At 50.8% G+C, this 10,067-nt stretch overlaps 1 pseudogene; it reads right to left on the bottom strand.

Annotated features, from left to right (window-relative positions):
* Positions 1-9,672: 9,672 nt before the first annotated feature.
* LOC130506832 (5S ribosomal RNA) lies at positions 9,673-9,788 on the bottom strand (annotated as a pseudogene).
* Positions 9,789-10,067: the final 279 nt, after the last annotated feature.

Raw genomic sequence — 10,067 nt, 5'->3', positions numbered from 1 at the left:
GAGAGAGAGAGAGAGAGAGAGATTATATGGAGGTGGAGGAGTACCTGAGAAGTTGCTTGTTAAAAGTTAAGGTTTTGCAATCCTATGTTGGGAAGGTGTAGAGGTGGAGAGAGTTAAAAGGGACTCTAAACAGCCTTGGGTCATAAATGGCGTTGTATTACTTATTCCCGTAACGGTTCAAGGAGATGAATTGCAGACGGACCAACACGGAGCTCCACCCAGAGATTTCTCACGAAGATGCGTCTCACACGACTCTACAACCTCAATTGTCAATGGACCTAATTGGAGTTCGATAAAGAACCCTAGATACCAGAAGTCTTCATCCTCGAAGAAGTTGAAGGCTACGACGGAGCAAGCTGTTGTTTTGGTTTCAGCCCATAAAACATTATTCAATGCCTATAACAAAAGAAACTCGGTAAGTCCTTAGCATTAACACGTTCAAAAGAAAGTTGTGGGAACCGAAATTCGCACTGTCGATTTTAGTTAAGTTAAATCGAAGGAAAACTAAGTAAACCTAGTTTTCCTGAAGGCTCGGATTCTCTGCGATAACCAAACGAAATTGATAGAAAAAGCAACGTAGCGGAAAAATTGCACTAAGGCGTTTTATTGAATAGATGGTACAATATTCTTCCGAAAAAGGGAAGTAGAGAAACGCTGAAGCGAAAAACGACGGAAATAAAGGAGACAAAACGTTCTAAGCTTTGCTCCGCTAGTCTAACTCCTAAGTCCTAAGCTAGCAGGAATTCTCTAAGTCCCTAAGTTTCGGATTTGCTCTCTCTCTGAGATTTTTTGCTCTGCCTTTCTTCCTCTCCCAAAGCTCCTTTATATACTCCTCCTTATGACGGTCTAACCTTCTTCTGGGCCGCAGGGCGGGCTTCTTTCCATTTTCGTCGGCCTCCATGCTTTTCGGGAAACTTGACATTTTATCCTTCCGGAAATTTAACATTTATCTTGTTATGTAAAGATAAACGTAAATCGTCGTATCTATCTTAGATAATCGTAAACGGACTGTCCGATCGTGTTTGGTCCCTTTCGGGCCGTTTCCAGGACTTCCGTGGTTTTCTACGATCTCTCCGGAAGTTCTTCATTCGTTCGTAGAGTTGAGACGAGTGGTGTCTTAAGATAACCATCGCTGTTTCGTACGAAGAATTTAAGATCTTCCTTCCTGTCGATACCTTACGAGTTTCCGAAGTTTTCCCGACGGTCCTAGATTGGAGTAAGAACCGGAGTTTCGTATGCGGAATCTCAATGATTCGTCCTGCGAGGACTTGGGAAAGACTCGAAATACAGACTTCCGATGGCCGGGACTGGGATTCGTGTACGAAAGATCGTCATCCGAAGACCCGAGCCAGCACGGGGCTAGCCGCCCGGCGACACGGCCAGCACGGGCGCTAGCCGCCGGCGGCCACGGCCAACGCGGGGCTAGCCGCCCGGCGGCCACGGCCAGCACGGGCGCTAGCCGCCGGCGGCCACGGCCAGCACGGGGCTAGCCGCCCGGCGGCCACGGCCAGCACGGGCGCTAGCCGCCGGCGGCCACGGCCAGCACGGGGCTAGCCGCCCGGCGGCCACGGCCAGCACGGGCGCTAGCCGCCGGCGGCCACGGCCAGCACGGGGCTAGCCGCCCGGCGGCCACGGCCAGCACGGGCGCTAGCCGCCGGCGGCCACGGCCAGCACGGGGCTAGCCGCCCGGCGGCTACGGCCAAGGCCAGGGTCGACTGCTCGGCTCCTTCGGTTCACGGGTGTTCGCGTTCGTTTTTCGGAAGGTTTTTCGTATGACAAATAGACTTAGCCGTTGATTTCGAGATAACCGTTTTTGACCCCAACAGTTAGCCCCCCAGCATGCAAGATGCGGGAGCGATTTTGTGTGCGAAAGATTTGAAAATCGAAATTTTCGGCTAGGAATATTTTATTCCGAAAAACTCTACCACCTTTGATTTCTTATAAGTAGCACCTCATCTCCCTCTCATTTTTCACTCACTCCCCTTTTCTCAAATTTCAGAAAACATGGCTTTCTCTCCAAATGAAAAGAAGGATTCCGATGTTGAAATGAGTGAAGCCAACCAGGCCTCGCCGGCGCAGGATACTCCTGCTCTTACGCAGACGTTCGTCGAGGGGTTCAGTTCTTTTCAGGAAAAGATGGAGCGACGCCGTGCCGAGATGGAGTCTAGCGTGGCAGGTCCTAGTGCTACTTCCGTGGTTCCGACTCCCGGATCCGATGTCACTTTAACTCCGGATCCTGCGGCCTTGGTTCTTGGACCCGATGTTACTCCAGTCCCGATCTCCACACTTCCAGCCTCTGGACCCGATGTCCCTTTGCTTGCTGGAGAAATTGTTGTTTCGGAGCAAGCACCCGATGTCCAGGCTCGTCCGGAGGGTTCTCCTTTGGCGCCGATAGTGGTTTCGGAGGATGCGGTGGAAGTCATGCCTCCTCCTCCAGAGAAAAGAGGGAGATCGTCTTGGGACTTCCTGCATCCAACGCTGTTCCACCATCGAGGGGACGTTCAAGAGCTGGGGCTGTCGGATCAGCGAAGAGAAAAGGTGTACTAGGAGTGAGGAAGGCGAGGTTTCGGCGAGACTATCGCAGCATCGCTCCAAGGTATTTCGTGAAAACCTTTTTTCCTTTGCTATCCCCATGATTCTTACATTCTCTCGTGTGATCAGTTTGTGTCGTTGATCGACGGGATGCTTGGAGATTGCGGACTGGAGGTTACACGCTTGTCCAAGGAGTTGGATTCGTCGCGGGAAACTCTGAAGCGTACCGAGGCTGCGCTTCAATCGATTGAGAGCACTCATGCTGCCCAGACATCATCGCTTGAAGCTAGGATCAGCGATCTCGAGCGTGATCTGGGAAAGACTGTGAGCTCGCTGCTCAAAGCGAAGGAGGAGAAGAAGAGCAAGTCCTCGGAAGTTCGACGTCTGAAGCGGCGGATCCAGCGCTTTGAGGAGACGGGAACTTGCACTGCGGTGGAGCTTGCCGGCCCGTCATCCTCGGGTACCCTGGTCCCGGGTTCGGAAATTCCAGAGGTCCAGGATGCTAGAGTTGCTGCGGACAAGGATGGTGAGGAAGTCGGCGAGGGCAATGGCGAAGCTGTTCTTGCTTTGGGTGAGTCGGAAGATGAAGGCGGTGTCCCGGAGGACGCCTAGGTTGATCAATCCCTGAGGGGATTTTTATTTTGATTGTATTTTGGCCGTTGGCCATCATGTATGGTTTCGGGACTGGCCGTTGGTGGCTTTGAATCCCTGCCCTTTTTAGGGCGCTGTATTGAAGTCGCGGCACGCGTTTATAAAATATTTTGCGTTTTTAGAACTTCTGTTTGTCGAAGTTAGAGGGGCAGGGTGTGAGTTGTCGTCTCATTCCTGCCTCCCTGATGATCACCGTATCCGTAGTTTGTACAAAGCGAGATTTTCCTGCGGTTTACGATTTACGCGAAAATTCGTGGAAACGTACAGACTTGAGTGAAGAGACAAGTTTTGGGATCTCGCGTCGTTGACGCTTTGCCTATGAGATGTTAAGATACCAGCAAGGCTGGGTTTAGGGCACGACCTAGGTTTACTCTCAGACTGAGGCTGTGCGATGACAAATCGGCTTTCGTTTTGCCTGTTCGTGATTTTAACCTGATTCGTACCGTTTTAAAATCCGCGAAGTGGTATCGGCTTATATGATTTGTATGGGCACGAATCGAGCTACTTCCTTTACGAAGTGCTGAACCAAATTTGGATTTTTTGTATAGCGCGCTATGGGATCCTTGTCGGATGTAAAAGAGCCTACCCTTAGGTGGCTTGTCTGTTTAGGACGTTAGAGTTCGTTTGTTGTGATCAGCAACAACGATATGATGCCGTTTAGAAGGCGTGTGAAAGTTCTAATCGAAAAACGGATGTTCGAGCACGAAGCGACGTCTCGCAGTGCTTTGAAGTTTGTTTTTCTTATGCCATAGAGGACTTATGGGCTTTTTAGAAATCGCGGAATGTTTCCGGGCGATAGTTTTATGGATACTGGATTCATTGTTAAGGCCGTTAGGCGAATTGATTGTGGAAAGTTTTCGAAAGTTCGGTTTTTTCGAAAATTGCGGGAGCGTGCGGGTGTACGCACCCCACTCCCCCCTTTTTGAATCGGGGGGATAGCTGAACCCACCGGTTGGCGAGTTGCCTACGTACCTCTTTCGAGGATCAAGCCATCTCGTAGTTCTGTTGTCCACGTTTACGCTCTAGTGGTAGTATTTCTTGAGATGCATAGCATTCCAAGTTCTCGGGATTTTTACGTCTTGCATGTTCGCGATTTGGTACGAACCTGGTCGGACGACTTTTATGATTTTGTATGGTCCTTCCCAGTTTGCTCCCAGTTTTCCTGCGTTTCGTTCAGCAGTGTTTTGGAAGACTTTTCGCAAGACCAGTTCACCCTCTTTGAATCTTCGATGACGCACGTTCGCGTTGTAGTATTTTGCGGCGGCCTGCTGGTAATTTTGAATTCGGATGAGGGCTTGGTCGCGACGCTCGTTGATGAGGTCAAGATTATCCAGCAGCATGGCATTGTTCAGATCTTCCCGTTCGGGAAGAAATCTCCCCCGTACGCCGGGGAATTCTACTTCCGCCGGAATCACGCATTCTGCTCCGTAAACGAGAGCGAATGGAGTTTCCCCCGTTGCTCGTCTCGGAGTGGTTCGATGAGACCAAAGGACCCCTTCGAGTTCTTCTGCCCACCGTCCTTTTTTGGCTTCCAAGCGTTTTTTCAATCCGTCTAGGACGGTTTTGTTTATGGTTTCAGCCTGTCCATTGCACTGCGGGTATCTGGGAGTAGACTTGTTAAGTCGTATTTTCCATTTTTCGCAGAATGCCTCGAATCGAGTGGAAATAAACTGGGACCCGTTGTCCGTTACGATCTCGTATGGGACACCGTGTCTGGTTATGATGTTTTTCCAAACGAAGTTCTCGACTTGCACGTCTTTGATACTTGCGTAGGATTCTGCTTCCACCCATTTTGAAAAGAAATCAGTGAGGACCAGCAGGAAACGTTTTTGTTTTGATTTGTGCATTGGTCCGACGATATCCATTGACCATCGCATGAAAGGGTACGGAGACGAGATAGAAGAGAGGATCTCGGCGGGCTGATGAATTGTCGGGGCGTGCCGCTGACACTTCTCGCATTTCCGAGCGTACTTCTCGCAATCCTTTACCATAGTTGGCCAGTAGAATCCGTGGCGTTTTATTTTTGTTGCGAGAGACCTTCCGCCGGAGTGGTTTCCGCATGATCCGGAATGAACTTCTTCCATGATTTTTCTCGCCTTCTCTCCTTCCGCGCAAGTCATAAGAGGTCCGGAGAATCGCCATTTGTAGATTTCGCCTTCCACGGTTACGTATCGTGCTGCCTGGATTTTTATTTTCCGGGCTGCCCATTTCTCCGCGGGTAGGGTACCATCTACGATGTAGGCTTTGATAGGTTGTAACCAGGGAGCGTCGCAGCCATAGTCTGTTTGGTCTGCGTCGTCTTCCGGTTGATCTTCGTTTTCTTCCGCGCCTTCGATCTGTGTTCTGATCAGGTTGGCGATCACCGGCGGTCCGATGCTTGGATGCTCTATGAATTCGACGGGAATTATTCTCTTAAGCCCTGGATCCGAGCTTGAGGCGAGAGCGGCTAAAGCGTCAGCTTGGACGTTTTCCGAGCGGGGATCCTGGTTAGCGCAAATTGCTGAAAATCGTGGGCCAGGTCTTGGACGACCTTCAGATATGCGTTCATCCTTTCATCCCTTGCTTCGTATTCTCCGCTGAACTGGTTTGCGACTAACTGAGAATCGCAGTAAGCGTGAATGTTTTGGATCTTCAGCCCCTGGGCCAGTCGCAGGCCCGCAATTAGCGCCTCGTATTCTGCTTCGTTGTTGGATGCATGAAAATCCAAGCGGAATGATTGCTCGAGGATTTCTCCTGTCGGCGAGGTGAGCCGGATCCCGATTCCAGATCCTTGCTTGGTCGAAGATCCATCGACATGGAGATCCCATGTTGACCCTGGATCCTCGTTAGTCAAATCCGTCGTGGGTAATTCTACCAAGAAGTCCGCGAGTACCTGCGATTTCGTGCAGGTCTTCGGACGATATTCGATATCGTACTCGCTTAGTTCGATCGCCCACTTCGCGAGTCTACCAGACTGGCTTGGACTGTGTAGAATCGTCCGTAACGGAAAGGTGGTAAGTACCACGATGGTATGAGATTGGAAATACGGTCTAAGTTTTCTTGCCGAAGTTATGACAGCGAGTGCCAATTTTTCCATCAGCGGATACCGAGTTTCGGCATCTAGTAATGTTTTACTAATGTAGAAGACCGGTTTCTGTTCTCCGAATTCTTCTCGAATCAGGACGCCACTGACTGCTGATGTGGATACTGCGATGTAGAGGAACAAGGGCTCTCCGACTACGGGCTTTGCGAGGATAGGAGGGGTGGCCAGATACTGCTTCAGCTGTTGGAAAGCTTTCTCGCAATCCTCTGACCACTCGAACTTTTTGTTCCCCTTTAAGGTTTCGTAGAAAGGGAGACACTTATCCGTGGAGCGCGAGATGAATCGGTTTAAGGCCGCGACTCGTCCCGTTAGCCTCTGGACTTCCCGCTTGGTTCTCGGGGAAGCCATTTCTATCAGTGCGTTGATTTGTTTCGGATTGGCCTCTATTCCGCGGAATGTTACGAGGTAACCGAGAAATTCTCCCGACGCCACGGCGAATCTACACTTTGATGGATTGAGTTTCATTTTGTGCTGGTTCAATCTCTCAAAGCATTCCTCTAGGTGGACTACGTGATCGCGTTCGTCAAGAGATTTTACCAACATATCGTCGATATACACCTCCATGGTTTTTCCGAGTTGCTCGGCAAACATCCGATTGACGAGTCGCTGATACGTGGCGCCGGCGTTCTTAAGACCGAAAGGCATTACTTTGTAGCAATAGGTTCCTCGGTCGGTAATGAATGCTGTCTTCTCGCGGTCTTCGGGATTCATCATGATTTGATTGTAACCGGAGAACGCGTCCATGAACGATAGGAGTTTGTTTCCTGCGGTCGCCTCGACTAGACGGTCGATGTGCGGAAGCGGAAAACAATCCTTCGGGCACGCTTTGTTGAGATCGGTAAAGTCAACGCATACTCGCCATTTCCCGTTCTTTTTCTTGACGACGACGGGATTGGCGAGCCAGTCGGGATATCTTACTTCTGTTATTGATCCAACTTTGAGGAGTCTTTCGACTTCCTCATTGACCGCAGTTGCCCGTTCGGGGCCTAACTTTCGCCTCTTTTGTTTTACGGGTTTGTGGGTTGGATCAATGTTGAGTTCGTGACATGTTATGTTAATGTCGATTCCCGGCATATCTTCCGCAGCCCAAGCGAACGTGTTAAGGTTCTTCTTGAGACATGCGATGAGTTCTGCTTTCAACGGATCGCGAAGATTGGCTCCAATCTCTACGCACCGCTCTGGGTTAGTCTCATCGAGGCAGACCGAAATTACAGGTTCGCAAGTGGGCTCACGTTTCCCTTCCAGGACCTCAGCTCTTTGCGATTGCCAGAAGATTTCTGGAGGTCCTGCGATGCTGGTTCGTGAGTTGCTTGCTTTTTTGGTTTAGTTTCGGGCTCAGAGTTTTTCCGTTTTAACCCGGCGGTCAAGCAGACTTGCGGTGCTTTACGATCTCCTTGTATCGTTTCCACTCCGGAGAGGGTCGGAAATTTGAGGCACAGATGGTAGGTCGAGGGGATCGCTCGCATGGAATTTAACCACGGAGTTCCGACGATCGCGTTATATGCTGCTGGACCGTCGACTACCAAAAATTCTGCCGTCTTTGTGACGCTCCCGGCTCTGACCGAAAGGTCGACCGAGCCGAGGGTCATTGTGATGTTTCCTGAGAGTCCGATTATCGGATTGGGATCGTCCGTGATAGCATTTAGGTCGATTCCCATCCTCTCGAGGGTGTTCGAGCATCCGGTGTCGACCAATATTCTCGCTACGTCGATGTCCTGGATCGTTAGTCTGATAACGAGGAGTTCGTCGTGAGGTTTGGCTTGACCAGCCGTTGCTCTATCCCCGAATGACACGATGTTGCGGACAGGTGATGTGGCCATGCTGTTGTTACCAATCGTAGGTTTTTGAGTAAGAGAATCCGACCCCCCCTCCTTCTAGCGCCAAACTGTGGGAACCGAAATTCGCACTGTCGATTTTAGTTAAGTTAATCGAAGGAAAACTAAGTAAACCTAGTTTTCCCTGAAGGCTCGGATTCTCTGCGATAACCAAACGAAATTGATAGAAAAAGCAACGTAGCGGAAAAATTGCACTAAGGCGTTTTATTGAATAGATGGTACAATATTCTTCCGAAAAAGGGAAGTAGAGAAACGCTGAAGCGAAAAACGACGGAAATAAAGGAGACAAAACGTTCTAAGCTTTGCTCCGCTAGTCTAACTCCTAAGTCCTAAGCTAGCAGGAATTCTCTAAGTCCCTAAGTTTCGGATTTGCTCTCTCTCTGAGATTTTTGCTCTGCCTTTCTTCCTCTCCCAAAGCTCCTTTATATACTCCTCCTTATGACGGTCTAACCTTCTTCTGGGCCGCAGGGCGGGCTTCCTTCCATTTTCGTCGGCCTCCATGCTTTTCGGGAAACTTGACATTTTATCCTTCCGGAAATTTAACATTTATCTTGTTATGTAAAGATAAACGTAAATCGTCGTATCTATCTTAGATAATCGTAAACGGACTGTCCGATCGTGTTTGGTCCCTTTTGGGCCGTTTCCAGGACTTCCGTGGTTTTCTACGATCTCTCCGGAAGTTCTTCATTCGTTCGTAGAGTTGAGACGAGTGGTGTCTTAAGATAACCATCGCTGTTTCGTACGAAGAATTTAAGATCTTCCTTCCTGTCGATACTTTACGAGTTTCCGAAGTTTTCCCGACGGTCCTAGATTGGAGTAAGAACCGGAGTTTCGTATGCGGAATCTCAATGATTCGTCCTGCGAGGACTTGGGAAAGACTCGAAATACAGACTTCCGATGGCCGGGGACTGGGATTCGTGTACGAAAGATCGTCATCCGAAGACCCGAGCCAGCACGGGGCTAGCCGCCCGGCGGCCACGGCCAGCACGGGCGCTAGCCGCCGGCGGCCACGGCCAGCACGGGGCTAGCCGCCCGGCGGCCACGGCCAGCACGGGCGCTAGCCGCCGGCGGCCACGGCCAGCACGGGGCTAGCCGCCCGGCGGCCACGGCCAGCACGGGCGCTAGCCGCCGGCGGCCACGGCCAGCACGGGGCTAGCCGCCCGGCGGCCACGGCCAGCACGGGCGCTAGCCGCCGGCGGCCACGGCCAGCACGGGGCTAGCCGCCCGGCGGCCACGGCCAGCACGGGCGCTAGCCGCCGGCGGCCACGGCCAGCACGGGGCTAGCCGCCCGGCGGCCACGGCCAGCACGGGCGCTAGCCGCCGGCGGCCACGGCCAGCACGGGGCTAGCCGCCCGGCGGCTACGGCCAAGGCCAGGGTCGACTGCTCGGCTCCTTCGGTTCACGGTGTTCGTGTTCGTTTTTCGGAAGGTTTTTCGTATGACAAATAGACTTAGCCGTTGATTTCGAGATAACCGTTTTTGACCCCAACAGTCGTAAGTTCCACACGGTTTCAAAAGTTATGGGGTTTTTCAAGATTTGACCCGTTTCAAATTGAAGAAAAAAAAATAAAAAGGGGTGCAACACGAGGACTTCCGAGAGGTCACCCATCCTAGTACTACTCTCGCCAAGCACGCTTACTGCAGAGTTCTAAATGGGATCCGGTGCATTAGTGCTGGTATGACGCACCCATTAGTACATGACTCGCAATTTCATATATCGTTTTTAATCCGAGAATACGAGTAGATTTAGCATGGGGTCCCACCTGAGTTTTTTTTTTTTTTTTAATTTTTTCCATGCATCAAAATGTATGGATATTGATGTAGCAAACTGCAACAAAACATCCGCAAACAGCGAATCGCATCTCAAATCACGACCCATAACATTCGAAAGCCTGTTTGAGGCTCTAAACGGCAGAATTTGGACTCGAAAAATCGCCAGCCTATTCATTGGCCTAGATGGTTTTGAGG

This window comes from Raphanus sativus, unplaced genomic scaffold (genome assembly GCF_000801105.2).
Source record: "Raphanus sativus cultivar WK10039 unplaced genomic scaffold, ASM80110v3 Scaffold3709, whole genome shotgun sequence".
Classification (NCBI taxonomy): domain Eukaryota; kingdom Viridiplantae; phylum Streptophyta; class Magnoliopsida; order Brassicales; family Brassicaceae; genus Raphanus; species Raphanus sativus.
This window is presented reverse-complemented; position numbering and strand designations above follow the sequence as displayed.